The following is a 16,470-nucleotide window of genomic DNA, read 5'->3' as shown; positions in this document are numbered from 1 at the left end:
ACGAGGCAAAAGGGAGCTGTGCAGAGGTCAGAACACAGGAGATATGAGGATGCTGCTTCTGGGCTCTGAAGAGGGAGGAACCAGAGGTCACCAGGGAACTGTTTAAACCTGAGGAAAAGCAGAAGTGGGCAGGATCGTAACCCTCCCAGCATCCTAGTCTCCCTCCCCCACCCCTGTAAGGACCCATTCTGAAACATCTGACTTCCAGAAATGTGAGTCACTGATTTTGAGCTGTGACATAAGGCTATGGGGTTTGGTATCAGCAATCATAAGAACAGTATAACAGCTGTGGGGCTTCCAAAGAGAGGCTGAGGTACCCGGGAGCCTAGCTAGAGTGAGTAGGAAAGAAGCCAGGCAGGTAGGCAGGGATTACAGGCCTTCCTAAATCATAAACATTAGCCTCAGGCCTCAGGCTCCTGGTTCAGGGACCTGCTGGGGAAGACAGGGTAAGAGAAATGACTGGGAGCATAATGACAAGGGAGGGGTGGTTCAGGGGCAGGGACAGAGCCTGGGAAAGCAGAGCCTGGAGACCTGAGACTCACAAAAGGGCAAATTCCTCCCCTTTCCTGCCTCACCCAGCAGTGGGGTCAAAGGCCCTAAAGGGCCACCCGAGATAAGAGAATGACTTAGTATAGACAATAAATTCTGGGAAGGTTCCCAAGGGCTCAGCTTGGAATAATTGGCTTCCTGTGTGCCCAGCCACAAGACTACACACACACACACACACACACACACACACACCCCTACCTGAAAGTGTTCTAACATGCTTATGACCTTTGTCCTTACCAGTCTCCTTTCTCACAGTCTTGGGAAGGATGCTAACCTCTTGGAGTAGCAGGACCCAAAGCATGGCCCTAAGGATTCTTCTGAGGCCAAGGCTTCCAATTACGGTTCCCTTTAGGGTGCTCAAGCCAAGGATCCAGACATGGGTCAGAGGTCAGAATCCTGACCAGAGATGAGCATCCAAGGGATGGATGCTCAAATTAAACTCTAGTTACTTGTGCTGAAAGATGACAATAGTTCAAGCCTTAGCTTCTGGGTTGGGCAGCACCCTGCTCCCCCTCCACTTTGCCATGTAGGATCCCATGGCGTTCTCTCTTGCTTACTCAGAATCTCCCAGCCAAGCACCTTCTCTTCAGCTCTGCATCAGCCTCTCTAGGCACATCAACAAACACCCATTTCTTTCTTTCCATTTTTTGTTGCTGTTTGTTTGTTTGTTTGTTTTGTTTTCTTGAGACAGTCTGTATAGCCCTGGCTGTTCTGGAGCTCACTATGAAGACCATGCTGGTGTCAAACTCACAGAGATCCTCCTGCCTCTTGACAAGATCCTGTCAAATGTCAAGGTGCTGGAGCCAGAGCATGAGGAGTCTGGCTCTGCACCTCACCAGCTGGGTGATCAGAGGTTCTTTGAAAGACGAGGAACAAGAGAGCCCACCCCATTCCAGCAAACATGATTTATGTGGGATCCCGCCCCTGAGACACTTTGTGCTTGACTTTAAGCAGGGCTTCACCCAGGATTTAGATAACAGGACCCAGCCCAGGCTTCCTGCTTTCCACCTTCAGCCCCCGTTCCCTCTGTGAGTGTCCTCTCAGACTTACTCTGTCCTGTAGTCTCAACTCAGCTGTGAGCAATCCCCATACCGTATGCCTTGTCAAATTATGTATTCACATTTAAATGCATATGGTACACAAACCTAAATAAATTTAAATCAATTCTGTGTTGTATAAAATATAAGTAGATTTATACTATTTATGCATTATACAATATTATCCTATATGTTGACATATTTAGATGGATGTATTTACATATTATGCCAGTTGGTTTTTGTCAGTTTGACACAATGCATGAGAAGAGGAAAATCATAATAGAGAAAAATGCCTCTGTAGGATTGTCTGTCTGCAAGTCTGTGAGTTAGTGATTGATGGATGTAGGAGGGCCCAGTGAGCAGTGTCACCCTTGGACAGGTGGTCCTGTGGTGTCTAAGGAGTCAGTCTGAGTAGGCTATGAGAAACAAGCCAGTAAGCAGCATCCCTCCATGGTCTCTGCTTCAGTTCTTGCCTCCAGGATTCAGCCTTGAGTTCCTGCCCTGACTTCCTTCAGTGATGGGGATTGTGATGGGGGAACTCTAAGATGAAATAAACCCTTTCCTTCCCAAATTATTTTTGGCCACAGTGTTTCATCACAGCAATAGAAACCCTAACTAAGACACTTGCTTTGTGCAAAATATGCTAATTATTTTAAATCACTTTGAATTTTTATAAATATTAAACATAGTTAAAAGAGAAAAGGGGGCAGTAAGTTATTTTAAAATAAAACGTTGTTGCTTCTCAATCTTTTGTCAAAATCAAGCATGAAATGAATCTTCCTCTCCCTCTTCTTCCTCTCTTCTTCAGCCTCCTCCTCCTCCTCTAACTCCTCCTGCCTGGATCTTCTGGCCAAAGCAAAGGGCTATGCTAATTGTAGATTAGAAGGAAAACTTCATAAAGCTTTGTCATAGGTTTTTAAGAGTTAGGTGTTAGATACCAGGTAGATAAAACTGATATGGACCTGTCCTTAATCCAACACTTCTATGTCTATGTACACATAAAAAATAATTTATATACATGGTTATTTATGATATAACATCTGTAATAGTAAGCAAATATCCAGCAGTATAGGCAACTGACTAACCAGGACATATCTATGGTAGTACTGTGCAGTTGATTGGAATGATCCTTGTGATTTGGAATGAGCTTCAAGGTGTCAAATGAGAAAAGGGATGAAGAATATTGTGCGACCATTCATGTAAGAGACGGTGTGCCTGTGTGTATGTGTGCATGTATGTGTACAAATTTGTTCTATGTATAAAATACGTTGTCTGGAAGGTACAAAAGGTAAGAAAGTGTATTCCTCTGGGAAGGCTCATGAAGTGAACCTTTTGAATTTGGCACTCTTTTAAAGCACTTTAAAATAATGAGGACAAATACCTAAGTGAATTAAACAGTTATATCAGAGTCTGGCCTCTGATGACATGTGGTGACTTACATTCCACTACTCCCATCCCTACTATGCTCACCCCTGCTCAAGATTGACTTAGTGCTTCCCTGTGTCCTTGCTATATTGAGCACATACCACTATCCTATTGTGTCATAACTATGCCTGTCTGCTCTACTGGACCACACACAACTCCAGGGAAAGCTTTCTGCCTCTAACAGCCCCTTGGCATGTAATGGGCACAAATCCATAAATGACTGATGAATTCACGGGAATACATTAAGGAAAAGAACAAAGTCTGTTTTCTAGAAATCCATGAGCCTGTAGTGTGAGAAGCATTGTGTACGAACATTCCAGTGACAAGAGCCGGCATTTGACAAAGACACTGTACTCTGAAGGGCTGTGGGATAGGTACCTGACATGGTTTGAATCTGATATTCCCACAGGCTCATGTATTTGACCAGTTGGTCCCCAGCTGGTGGTGCTATCTGTTAAAGCTTGTGGAACCTTTAGGTGTCGGGTCCTAGATGGAAGAAGTTGGCTGCTGAGAGCTGGACCTCTTATGGCCTATAGCCCAGTCTCAGTTCTGGTCCAAGCTGTTTGATTCCTGATCCACCAAGATGTGAGAAAGTAGCTTCATGGTCCTGCCACCATAGCTAAGAGCTAAGAGCTAGTTTCCTGTTATGATGGATAGTTTCTCCTTAAAGTGTGAGTTGAAATAATTCTCTCCTCCCCACTGAAAGGAACTAAAACAATATCCTTGAGATGAGATAGGGTCGCAGGTAGGAGGTGGTGTTCAAGCATCCCAAAAGGCGTCTGTTGGTAAGGACGAAGCATAAAGGTTGCAACAGAGGGATCCCGCATGGTAAGGCAGGGTAAATAGGGGAAACATAGACTTGCCTGGGCAGGTAAAGCTGCTCACGTGACTCACTTCTCCCTGAGGCAGAGGAGAAGGGCATGACCTCTTTCTACTGAACCACAGACCTCAGCATCAGAACTCTGCTGGGAAGTCTCAATGACACTGGAGCCTAACCTTCAGCTGCTTCATCAACCCACAAAGATAAAGGTGTCCCCCTGCATCATTCTCCAGCTCAAAGATACCTTCAGCTAGTGCAGAGAAAAAAAAATGTCTTTGTCCTACCCAGTCTTCTAAGAAAGGTTTTACTTGGGAGCTCCAAATTCATTGCTGTAACCCAGTGGTTTTCAACCTGTGGGGGTTGCATATCAGATATTTACATTACGACGCATAACAGTATCAACATTACAGTTAGGAAGTAGCAATGAAATAATTTTATGGTCACCAAAACAGAAGGAACTGTATTAAAGAGACACAGCATTAGAAAGGTTGTGAGAGCCTCTGTTCTAACATAAATGGCTCCAGGGACTCCACAGGATTCTTGATCCCTGTTACAAGAGAACAGAACAATCGTGTTTAACATCTGGATGTGCTGTTGCCCTACTGTGAAACTCAGTGATAAGAACACTGGGCTTAGCATTATCTCCTGGTAAACAAGCTGGATACATTCATTATCTGGGAGCTTAAGAGGTGTGAAGTATCAAAGAAGGGACTGTTACTCAAGACGGAGGTCCTTGAGTACTATTGATTGGGGGTTCTGTTTGTTTGTTTTACTACCTCAGTTGTGCTAACAACAACAGAGCCTGCTTCCTTGTGCCCATCTCCTGCAGTTCACATGGAGCTAGCCTGTTGTTGAAGTAGGCACGCATGTCAGAGCTGGCCAATCAGAGAACTCTATATCTCTAGTCATAAGGATTGGTTCAGAATTGGGCACGTGCTTTCATGCTGGGCCAATCAGAGTCCTCTAAGGCTTTCCTGGTGGAGCTCTTGAGGAAGCTCCGTGAGAAGATCAGTTTGGCCTCTGATCGGGTAAGAACGAAGTTGGGAACCAGGAGTAGATACAAAGTGCTGTTAACAAAACTCTGGCCTCTGGATCCAGCACTACCTGGAGCCAGGTCAACTGTAAGTGCATCCTGAAAGGCCAGACTTATCGCGTCTTTAAAAATAAAGCAAAACAAACAAACAAACAAACAAAAAACCTAAAATCTTTCATCATTTTCACTATCCCATGATTCCTTGAGGCCCAGATGACAGCCTCTTCTTCCAAGAAGTCTGCCCAAACCAAGCTATTATGTAGAATATGCCATTTGGACTCCATTCCCTCTTCCTGGTTTGCGTTTAAGATTACAACTGGGGGAGGGGAGGTAGAAGTTTCTAGATGCCGTGGTTCCTTCCAAGTAGCGGAGGAACCCCTAAAGTTAGGAGTGTCATGCTGGTTGTGAAGGTCTGTGCACTGGGGATACTGACGGGGTAGAAGCAGGGTGAGAGAAGATATGAAATGTGTCTCTGTGCGCGCGCATGTATACATGTGCACAAAGAGACGGTGTGTATGTCCGTGTGTGTGGTAAGCGAGTGCAGGAGAACTGAGCAGAAAGACAGGCTCTTCAGGCGGCAGGACCAGTTCAGAGACAAGTTTCTGCAGGGCTTGCAAGCACCCTGGAGCCCAGGTGTGTGTGGTGATGGCCCCAGCAATGCCCTCTGTATGGAGGGTGTAGTCTTGGGTTGGGATTTCCTTCACATTTACTGTCATAGCTCGGCTTTATCTTGTCACCTATAGAGACGTGGGTTTACTCATTCCTGACTCCTCGGCTTCTATATAGGCCAGTATAACTCTAAACTATAGTTATATCGATAACTAGGAGTTATCGATAATGGAATAACTGGAGAAATGGGTAATAGGGTTCTGATGATGGGCTGGGTAGAGTATGCTTTCCTCCTCTGAGCATCCCAGAGAGGAAGAGGGGTACCCTTTCTACAGTGCTCCCCATCTCGTCTCCCTCTTCCCCCCTCACCCTGCTGCCTCTGTCTCTTCTGACCCCACCTTCTTCTCCTCTGTCTCAACTTGGACATGACATCCCCAGGAAGCCTTCTCATGCACATGTTCTGAAGAGGTGTCCCTCAAGGCGCCCACAGGTTTGTTCCACAGTTTGTGAAACTGCTCATACAGTTGCATCTTAAATGCCAGTATGCATGCTGGCATGGTTCTTCCATATAGAGGCCCAGAACGGGAACCTATGAGGCAATATTTGGCCTTTCCTTCCTGTTTTTGGTTTCCATGGTTCAGTGTTTAACACTTATATAGAGGATGCGCATTGTGCACCATGATTGGCTTCTCCTTACCATCATGAGCTCACCCACTGCCCAGCATCACAAAGGAGGATCACGCCACACGTGACTAGCCTGGACAAGATCAAGATCCTAAATTCAAAGTGAATAACTATCACTTTCAAACCAAGGTAGAGTTAAAAATTCATGTCACATCATGAAAAGTTGGGGACCGTGACTTAAGTTTATTTACTTTTACCTCTCAGCTCTATCTTGTCATCTACAGAGACCTGGGTTTAAGTCTCCCTCAGCTTCTGTACGGGGTAGCACATTGCCAGTGACAGGAGTTAGTGTTAAAGGGATACATAAAGGATCCAGCCATGGAATTTGGGTTGCATGTCCTCATCCTGGTTTGCCTGTAAGATTATAATTAGGGGAAGAAGGTAGGATATTACCTCTTTCACAATATCTGGATATTGTGGTTTCTTCCAAGTAGCAGAGGAGTTCCTAAAGTTGAGAGTGTCGTGCTAGTTGTGAAGGTTTTTACACTGGGGTCACTCATGGAGCAGAGGCAGGATGGGAGAACATATGGAGAGAGGAAGAGAGAGAGAGAAATAGAGAGACAGAGAGACAGAGAGAGACAGAGAAACAGACAGACAGAGGGACAGAGACACATAGAGTCAGAGGTACAGAGACAGAGACACAGACAGAGAGACAGAGAGAAAATATCTGTGCACATGCATGTGCTAGGAGCCTCCCTGACCGCCTAATCTTGAGGGTGAACTACCCACAGTCTACAGTGCACATAACCCATATGGTCTGCAGTGTGCTTGTTTCTCTGCTCTGGTGTTCAGCAGGTCACACATGTTAAATACACTTTGGATCATGATATTTTCAATTTACAGTGGATTTGTGGAGATGTCACCCTCTTGTAGCTTGAGAAGAGTCTGTACACCCTACATCCTTCCTCAGTGTCTCAGGAGTGGACCCATGTTAACTTGGGAGCCATCCACACTGAGATGTGTTTTAAGGGCCACTGGGAAGCTTTCTATTCTGAACTTCAATGCATGCTCCTGCTGGTAATCAAGACCGGAAAGACCAGGTTGGGGTGGGGACAGAAATGGAAAGTTCTGCCTTATCGGTGCTAATCTTGAAAACCTGATACATAGTCAAAGGGAGGTGACATGTTGATGTGAACCTCTATCTCAGTGGAGAAATCAGAATGGAAGACACAAGGGTAGGAGGCAACAAGTAGGGTGGCTTTGAGAGGAGCAATGACATCATTTAGGTGGAGGAGTCTGGAGGAGGACTGAACACCTGTGACCAAGGGCTGACATAGAGACCGAGCCCAAAGATGAGTCTGAGACATGGGAGGGAGGGAAGAACCCTTGGTAGAAGCATCCTTCCTAAAGCATGCATGGCCATGGGAGAGCTCCTGGAGACAGGGTAAATAAGGCACAAGACTGATTTGTGAGAGACATGTTCAGGAAAGAGGGAAGGTTTCTGCTTGTAGACAGGAGGCTGGCTTCAGATGGGAACTCAGGTTGGTGGGAGAGATGCAGATCAATTCATTGATTGTATCAATTTAATCAAAGGATTCTTTGTGATGTGTTATGCTTTTTTTTTTTTTTTTTTTGGTTTTTCGAGACAGGGTTTCTCTGTGTAGTCCTGGCTGTCCTGGAACTCACTCTGTAGACCAGGCTGGCCTCAAACTTAGAGATCCACCTGCCTCTGCCTCCCAAGTGCTGGGATTAAAGGCATGCACCACTACTGCCTGGCGTGATGTGCTATGCTTGTTAATGTAACTTCACATTAGCAAAGGGGAGGGGTGATGTTTGAGGAGAGAGAAGGAATGTAGACTAAAAATACCAGGCATGAAGGGAAGACATCCCTTAAAAGACTCAGTTGAGATGCAACTGTTTAGCATGTTCTACATTTCTTCTCCAACTACCTCCAGTCCCTTGGTTTGCAGGTGGCTGAGAGGTAAGGAACCAGAGCTTGGGACTGACTAGGAGGATGGTTCTTCTCAGTAAACATATAGGACCTGGTGCTTTCTGGCCCAACAATGAACACCGACATCCATGGTCCTTGCTAGTCTTGGACTCACCAACAGAGAAGTCTGTCTAGTCCTAGGCAGACCCTTAGTATGTCCATCCCTCAAGCTACAGCAGCCTGAGGAACCAGAGGGGCGAGATCACATGCTGAGTCTCAGGAAGCAGCTTTCATCAGCTCTCTGCCCTGCATCCTAGAAGTAAGAACACAGTCCTGCTTAGCCATCCTCTTCACATCTCCCTGCAGAATGGCACAGAGTAAGCACTTCTTGATGGCAGATCAAGGAACACATAGATCTCTGTGCAACTGTGGCTCTAGCCCCAACCCCCAAACATGCTTGCAAAACAAGCAGACTGTCCTAGGACACAGCCTAGCCAAAGCGGACTTCTGAGAAGGTGGTTTATTGGGGTGTGTGTGTGGGTCTATCTCCCTCATCATCAGGTATCCACTTGCTTACAGAGAAAGGACTTGTTCATCTTCATCTTAGTCACCCATCTATCCCTGCATAACAACTGCCTTTCTGCAGCTTACTCATCCTTCCTGGAGCAAGCCTAGTATGGTGCCTTGTACAAGCAGGTGCTTCATTAATTCTCATTGTATAAACAAACAAATGAATACAGCAAAGCAGCCATTTACTCAAGAAAGAGGGCCTCCAGCTCCTCTCTAACCAGACTGTCACAGCTCAGTGACACAAGCAGTCCCCAGACCCAGAGCTGCTCATCACTGGCACAAGAAGGCTTCTGACCTCTGTGTAGCAAGCCACCTGAGGGCCTGCTCAGCTAGGAGAGGTCTGCTGGCCAGACATGTGGGAAGGGCTCACTGCTTCTGTGAGGCTCCCAGTTCTGGGGTGCATGGAAGAGAGCTGGTAAGGGATTCTCCACAAATTTCTGACCTGGTTGTAAGTATTCATGTGCATGTGTGTGCATAATTTCGTATGTACATGGGAACTTACATGTATGCATGTGTTTGTGTGGATAACACATGTGCAGACAGCCTGCTTCTCACCTGCTAGGTGCTCTCTCCTGAGGAGAGATCAGCTACCCTACCCCATTCTTGCCCCCTCTTTCTGGTCCCAGTGCTTCTGCCCCTGGAAGATGTCTGAGAAGCAGTAGAGAACTCTCAGTGGGTCATACCATACTTGCTGCAGTCACTCTTGGAGTTTGGAGTAAGAGGCTAAGGCAGCCAAAGGTCCAGGAAGCAGACTAGGGCAAAGCAAATGTCTCAGGTGGCTGAACAGAGAGGCCCATAGTGCCCTGGGGCTTAAAAGCCCCATGGCCTGCCTGCAATTGGCCAGGAAGGAGCTACCTAGAGGAGAATGGGGGTGAGCCCGTGCCAAAAGTGAGGGTTGAGAGAGGAGCTTGCCCTTGCCCAACAGAGCTAGGTTCAAGGTAATAGTTCCCGAGGACTTGAGGACCAGCAAGGAGCCTCTGATTAAGCCTGGTGGCTTCTTGACTGTTTAAGTCTCCTGGGTCTACTATAACAATAGCCTGGGCCCTTGAACCAGAACTCTATCTGCTCACAATCCTAGAGGCTGGAGGACTGTGATGAAAGCATCAGTGGGCAATTCCTTCTGAGGACACTCTTCTAGATGGCCATGGTCATGCTGTATCCTCATGTGTCCTCTCCCCTGTTTGCATGGAGAACAGTCAAATGAATTAAGGCCCCCATCCTAATGCTATTATTTTAGTGTAACCACCTCTTTATAGACTCTGTAAAGACAGCTGTATTTCCAGGCACTAGAGGATTGGGGATTCAACATTTAACATTCTGGAGGCGACACTGTTCAGTAAATAGTAGTGACTATGGGATCGTTGTACTAACTGTGATTGTGAGTTACATAACAGAGCTCCACCATATAATATTGAGCTGTCAACAGGGTATGAGCTCCTCCCATACATATGTGTTTACGCATGCACATGTATGTGTGTGTATGAGTTTGTTCATATGTATTCAGGTCCATATGTATATCTGCATATATGTATGCTCATACATGTGTAAAAATGTGTATGTGTGTAGAGGAGTGTGCATATATGTGTGCATGGTACATGTGCACAGAGGCCTGCTCTATGCCTGCTAGGTTGATTTGCCTGATTTTTCCCAGGAGCTGGAGAGAAGGATGAGCCAGGCTGAGAGCATTCTGTGGTTGAACTGAAGGAGTCCTTCAGGCCCGTAGCAGGCTAGAGGCAGCACTAGAATGCTTACCCTATGTCCTCAGTGTCCCTGACTCCTCTGTCTACTATTCTGGGCTTCCCAGTCCAGTCACACTGCAGAAGTCTCACTGCTCAGATGTTAGAGTCCCCAGTGGCCACCCATCTTCTCTTCCTGTAGCACGTGGGAGGGAAAAGAGGCTGCTCCGGGAAGGTGGTGTGATTCACTGCTGCCGCTGAGGTTTGTAGCTCATTATGGTATCTAACTGCCATGACTCAGTCAGTGACCAGGCTCTAACGAGTAGACTAATTTGCCCAAGGTCTGACGGGTCCTGATACTATGGAGGGCAGGGCTCTGTCCCTGAAGTGGCCGATCCCCTAGAGACCCTTAGGTGACTAGAAGCTGACCCTGAGCTCCACACCCCCCCCCACACCCCTGCAGCAGACCCCTCCAGTTAGGCCTAGACTGCATGTTGACTTCTTATGCCAGAAATACCTCCTCACCCTGGTTTTATCTGCTTTGAATTGGCCCTGCCTGAGTTTCGCAGGCAGTGAGTGTTGACTGAGGCCTTATTTGGGTTTCCAGTCGGAATGCTCCATCTTCATGTTCCTACGGTGGATTGATGTGCCATGGCAGCATGGAAGCCCTGGGGGGCAAGCCTTTCTTTTTGCTGGCCATGGCAGGTGAGGAAATGCTAGGGATGATCCCTAGGGTAGGACTGGGGTCTGGAGAGCTTATCTGCTGGGTCCTTCAGGAACATCCAGTGGTACAGGGACTGTAGAGTGCTTCTCTCTGCAAACCCAGCTGTTCATAATGGTCCTGTCACCCTGCCAGAAGTGTGTCTTTGTCACAGCACCTGGGAGGAGGCAGATACTGTAACGTACCTGTATTTGATGAATGAATAAATGGGTCTCCAGACAATTCACGTCCTGTTCCCTGGACGTGAGGTTATCTTCAAAAGGCTTGTGATTCAGTTCCTTGGTGCAGGTGGTGGTGAGGGTTCCCTTCTCTGTTTACCAGCAGCTCACAGGAGCCTGCAGGGACCAGAAGAACCTTTCATTCTGTAGTCCCCTGCTGTGAGCATGAGTCCTTTCAGTGAATTGACCCTGAGCCCTCCCTGCAGGAAACTAATTGACTATTTCCCCTCAGACCAAACGTGAGGCACTTCAGGCTCGGGGCTGGCAGGGCAGTGAGAGGCTGTGGCTGAACCTGGCTGGCCTCCAGCAGGAGTGGCATGGGAATGTGGCCTTTGGCCCTTGAGGGCTGCCTAGGGGAGTAGGCGGGACAGCTACCCAGAGCCAAACCTTAGTGTGGGCTCTGACTGACACTTCTGGACAAACCCAGCCTTGGTGGTCCCCGAGGAGCCATTTCTTCATCTTCCCTCCTCCCTACCTAGGTTTTCAGTCCATATCTCTCATTGGTTGAGGGAGCCCTCAGAAAGCCCCCAAGATTCCCTTGATCCTGTAAAGACACAGACTAGCAGAGTGGCTACCTACCTGTGTCCACTGCCCTGCTCCCAAGTACAGTGACGCTTGCCTTGGTTGGAGATGATGTCATCCTTGCATCCGATAATCCCCATGTTTCACTGTGCTGCATCCTAGGGAGGTTAGCTAATTTCCTAGGGTGGAACCTATCAGAGGCCATGAACATGGGAGAGGAGGGTCATGTCCAAGGCCGTGAGAAGAACTGCTACCCTGCAAGTGACAGCCCTGTTCTGCAGGAAATTCCTAGTCTGGCTTGGTCCTGCAGAGCCCGAGGGGACAGGAAACCTGCCTTTCCTGCCCCATACTCCCACCCTGTTGCCAGGGGAAAGGCGGGCACTCTCACACAGTGCCCTGGGGTTGAATTCCAGAAAAACAAACCATTGGCCCATCCAGCTCCACACCATTCCCCTTGCCCTCTCTCTCTGGTACAAGGGAACATGGTAGGACATCATAGTGAATCTTGGGTGTGAATCGTGCCTCTGGCCTTCCTGAGACTTGTGGCAAAGCCATTTTCCACATAAGCCCAAATCCTTGGTGTGGAACCAGGGCTCCCAGTCCCTGCCCTGATCAGGTAGTTAAGAGAACCCAAGAGAAGATGCGGACACAGCTCCTCCAATTGGATAATTTCCCCATCTTGGGTACCATAACCCTATCCCATTGCTGTGAAACCTGAGTGCAGGTTGGACCCTGACCCAACCCTGAGTAGGGCGTGGGCTTGAGGGTCTTGCTCTCATCTCCTGTCCCTGCTTTTCTTGCAGCTTTGTGTGGGTTTTAACCCTTGGGAAAGGGTCTGACCTACCTTCTTCCCTCCCTGGGGCCCATCTGTCCTATCCCTGTAGCTCCATCCTAGACAACCAAAGTTTGCTTGTTGCCCTTCCTCAGACTATCCCTTGCCCCCAGATGGCAACTGCTGTTAAGGAGACATGCAGTATTGGTCCTATCTGCTAGCCAGCCCATGGCCATCAGTGAGGGTCCTCATGAGCCTATTCCCACACTCTGGGCTCGGCCAACACAACCACAGTGTCCAACTCTCTGAGGAAGCCAGGCAGTGATGTCGTTATGCCTTTCATATACTGCACACTGAGTGTGTTGTGCCCAGGGTCTCAGTCTTCACCGTCACAAACAGGTAGGTGATATTATCCATACTCACAGAGAAGGAAACTGAAAAGCTGAAGGTGACCTTCTCAAGGTCACATAGCTGTTAAATATATATATATATATATATATATATATATATATATATATATATATATTATAAAGTACATAAACCTCAGGACCAGGTTCCTGATATTATATATATATTTCTAATGTGTATATATAGATATATAGATATAGATAGATATATAGATATATAGATATATATAGATAGATATATAGATATATAATGTATATATATATATATATACACACACACACACACACACACTCATATGTGTGTGTATATGTGTACATATACATTATATACATATACATTTCCAGAAAGACCCCGGACACAGACATAGGGTACTTCAGGCAGAACTGTCACAGTAGCTGGCAGCTAGATAGCTTTGGTTTTTTTCTCCTTTGAACATTTAGTACCTGGTTCCCATCTACCCAGGGAAGCATGCAGCCTTGGCTGCCTCATACCCTGTGGGAGCCCCTCTTGCTTGCCAGTCCTCTCTCCACCCTGCACAGCAGCACAAAGTTAGGATAGAGGCTGTGTTCCTTTGTAGACCCAGAGCCACTTGCCATGGCTCAGGATACAACAAAACCACGGTGTGGTGTCTGACCCAGAGTCTGCCAAGAGATTACCTGGATTCACGGTGTTGCCCATGTTTGCTAGGGTGATAAAGCGATTGGCTTATTTAAGCTTCCTTCAACCTCACTTTTCTCACTTGACCATATATGGGTTACTTTAAAGATTATATACAAATACTTGAAAGTCTTCCTATTAACCTTAGCATATCATGCAAAGCTCAATGAATCTCCATAGTACGGCACAGGGGGCAGTGGTTAGGATTTCCCTAAGCCTGGTAGTTCTGAGTTCTAAATATCTAGACGTTTAGAAAGCTTCAAGGTCTCATTTCTGTCCTGCAGTATGAGGGCCTGAGGGTGGATATGGGAGAGCAGGCGACATTCAGGTAGAGGTATCTTGGAAGGTCAGAAGGCATCCTGTACTGGTCCAGGGGCAAGAAAGGCAGCTCACAAGAAACAGACTGACATCCAGGACAGATGCAAGAGCCCCCACTGAGGACCTCTCTCCTGGGACCCGTTCTCACTGTGGCTTTACTCTCTGACCCCCAGAACACACAGTGGGGCTACTCTGTGGCTGTTGCAGGCTGCTGCCCAGGTAAGGACCCAGAAGGACACACGAGGACCCTGGAAAGGAGGCTGTGTTTTCCAGAGGAAGGAGCAAGGAGCAGGAGGTGAGAGAGACTAGAAGAAAGCCAGTGACTGGCTGGTTCAGAGGATGTGGGGAAACGAAGAGGAATTGAAGTGGGTTCTACGATTCAGTCTTAAGAACTAACTCTTGCAGGGCCTGCTAGACTGGCTTTCGATCAGAACTGAGTCACAGGGGACCCCCCCCCACTTGTCTGGAGGCTGAACAGAGAAGCCAGGGTAAGGAGTGGGAAGGAGTCAGACCCAGTGTATTTATGCTGCCCGGGAGGAAGATTCTTAGCTGGTTTGACTGGATTGTTGGGGTTGTAAGGCTTGGGTCTGGGACTTCAGGAGAAAGACTAGACCCGTGGTTCTCAACCTTCCTAATGCTGTGACCTTTTAATACAGTTCTTCCTGTTATGGTGACCCCCACAACCATAACATTACTTCGTTGCTACTCATAACTGTAATTTTGCTACTGTTAGGAATCATGATACAAATATCTGACATGTGGCTCCTGCAGGGGTCGCGACCCACAGGTTGAGAACCAATGGGCTAGCGGCAGCCAGCCCTTCCCCAGGCTTGGGTTGTCTCAAGGATTCTAAAGGCAAACTCACCTCCCATTTTTGTCTACAGAAGAGAAGTTGCTGAATGGAAGATTTAATAGCTGTCTGCTTCTGGACAAGATGTGGATTCCGGGCCAATAGTTTGTTCCGCAGGTAACTTGGCATCCCCAGACGCATACCCTTGTGGCTTTGCTGGTCACAGCAGGGGAGCAAATTACATGTTACCAGAACAGTCTGGATGACAAAGTCACTGCAACCCTCATCCTCTTTATTTCAGTGACAGTTTGGCAAAGCAGTCAATAGTGCCGCCCGCCAATCACATCTCTTGTGACTGGTTCCCCAAAAGGATGACAGGGAGGGGTCCTTCTCATGGTCCCCATTTGTCATTTGTCACTGTCTTAGTTAGGCTTACTATTGCTATGATGAGACACCATGTCCAAAAGCACGTTGGGGAGGAAAGGATTTATGTGGCGTATACTTGCACATTGTAATCCATCACTGAAGGAAGTCAGGAGAGGAACTCAAACAGGGCGGGAACCTGGAGGCAGGAGCTGATGCAGAGGCCATGGAAGGGTGCTGTTGACTGGTTCACTCCCCATGACTTTCTCAACCTCCGTCCTTATAGAACCCAGGACCACCAGTCCCATTTTACAGAGGCATTTTCTAGATTGAGGCTTCCCCCACCCCCTCTAATGACTCCAGCTTATGACATAAAACTAACTGGTACAGTTACCTTTTCCTTCTAGCCGGAGAGTTCTTCCAGGACAGCCTGTTTGTGTTAGGCTGCGGTTTTCAAATTGACGTTGCATTTTCAAATTTCAGTGCATTTACAGTTACAGTGTAATCCATCTCATGTGTGCTTCTCCATGTTTCCTACTGGCCGGTGGTCGGTGTCATCTCTCTTGTATGTTGGGGAACTTCATGACTGCTTTGATGAGCGGAAGTCACTGGAGAAATGGCACCGTGAAACTAGAGCAAAAGAAAGACCCCTGCCTCCGAACCCCTGAGCTCCTCTTGCCTCCTCTCCTTTTGTTTGTGGAACCCGATGCCACCACTGCGAGGAAGGAGTGATTTGGGGTGTTCTGGCTGACAGGTCCTCTCCAGGTCTTTACTGACCTCCAGCACCAGTTAGGATGTGAATGAAGACACTTTCTGGTTGTCTCCTGCCCCAGCACTTAGCTGCGACTGCTCGAAAGAACTGTGTGGCTGCATTCTGCAGTCCTTAGGCCTGTGTGAGGGGCGAAGGTGATGCATTAGTTGACAGCCCTGAACAGCAATAGTTCACACTCCTTGTCTCTGTTATTGAAACCCGGAAGTTCACTCTTCCCAAGAGTTTCTCCCCAGCCAAGATCTTCTGGCCTCCCAAATGCCAGGATTACCAGGCACGTGTCATCATGCCTGGTTTGCACAGTGCTGAGGATCAAACCCAGGGCATGGAGCACACTTGTTGAAGACTCTGCCAATTGAGCTGCTTCCATGACCCTTGAGCCGGTTTGAAATTAGGAATCCCAGTTGTCAAAAGCTTTAAGGCACTCTAACAGTTTCAAGATGGGCAGTCATGATGTAGTGCAAGGCCTCCGACTCCTCAGTGTCGGGCACACACTGTCCCAACTCTGCCACCTTCTGGTGCTGTGTCCTTGGATCAGTCACTTTATGCCTCTGTGCTTCAGGAGCTCAAATTAGGAAAAAAGCAGACAATGCATGACTACTTTGCTGAATTGGTGTGAGACTCAAGATTTTCTTTTTTAACTAGCGTGATTGTGAAGT

The 16,470-nt window shown here is 47.5% G+C and overlaps 1 long non-coding RNA gene across 1 annotated transcript; it reads right to left on the bottom strand.

Annotated features, from left to right (window-relative positions):
- Window positions 1-4,241: 4,241 nt before the first annotated feature.
- Window positions 4,242-11,484, bottom strand: LOC143443880 (uncharacterized). The gene is made up of 3 exons (XR_013113209.1): window positions 11,180-11,484; window positions 8,203-8,340; window positions 4,242-4,378 (listed from the first exon to the last, which is right to left on the bottom strand). It is a non-coding gene; the product is annotated as an uncharacterized LOC143443880 (long non-coding RNA).
- Window positions 11,485-16,470: the final 4,986 nt, after the last annotated feature.

The sequence above is a fragment of the Arvicanthis niloticus genome, chromosome 11 (assembly GCF_011762505.2).
Source record: "Arvicanthis niloticus isolate mArvNil1 chromosome 11, mArvNil1.pat.X, whole genome shotgun sequence".
Classification (NCBI taxonomy): Eukaryota; Metazoa; Chordata; class Mammalia; order Rodentia; family Muridae; genus Arvicanthis; species Arvicanthis niloticus.
Note: the sequence above shows the minus strand (reverse complement) of the source record. Positions and strands in the feature narration are given on the sequence as shown.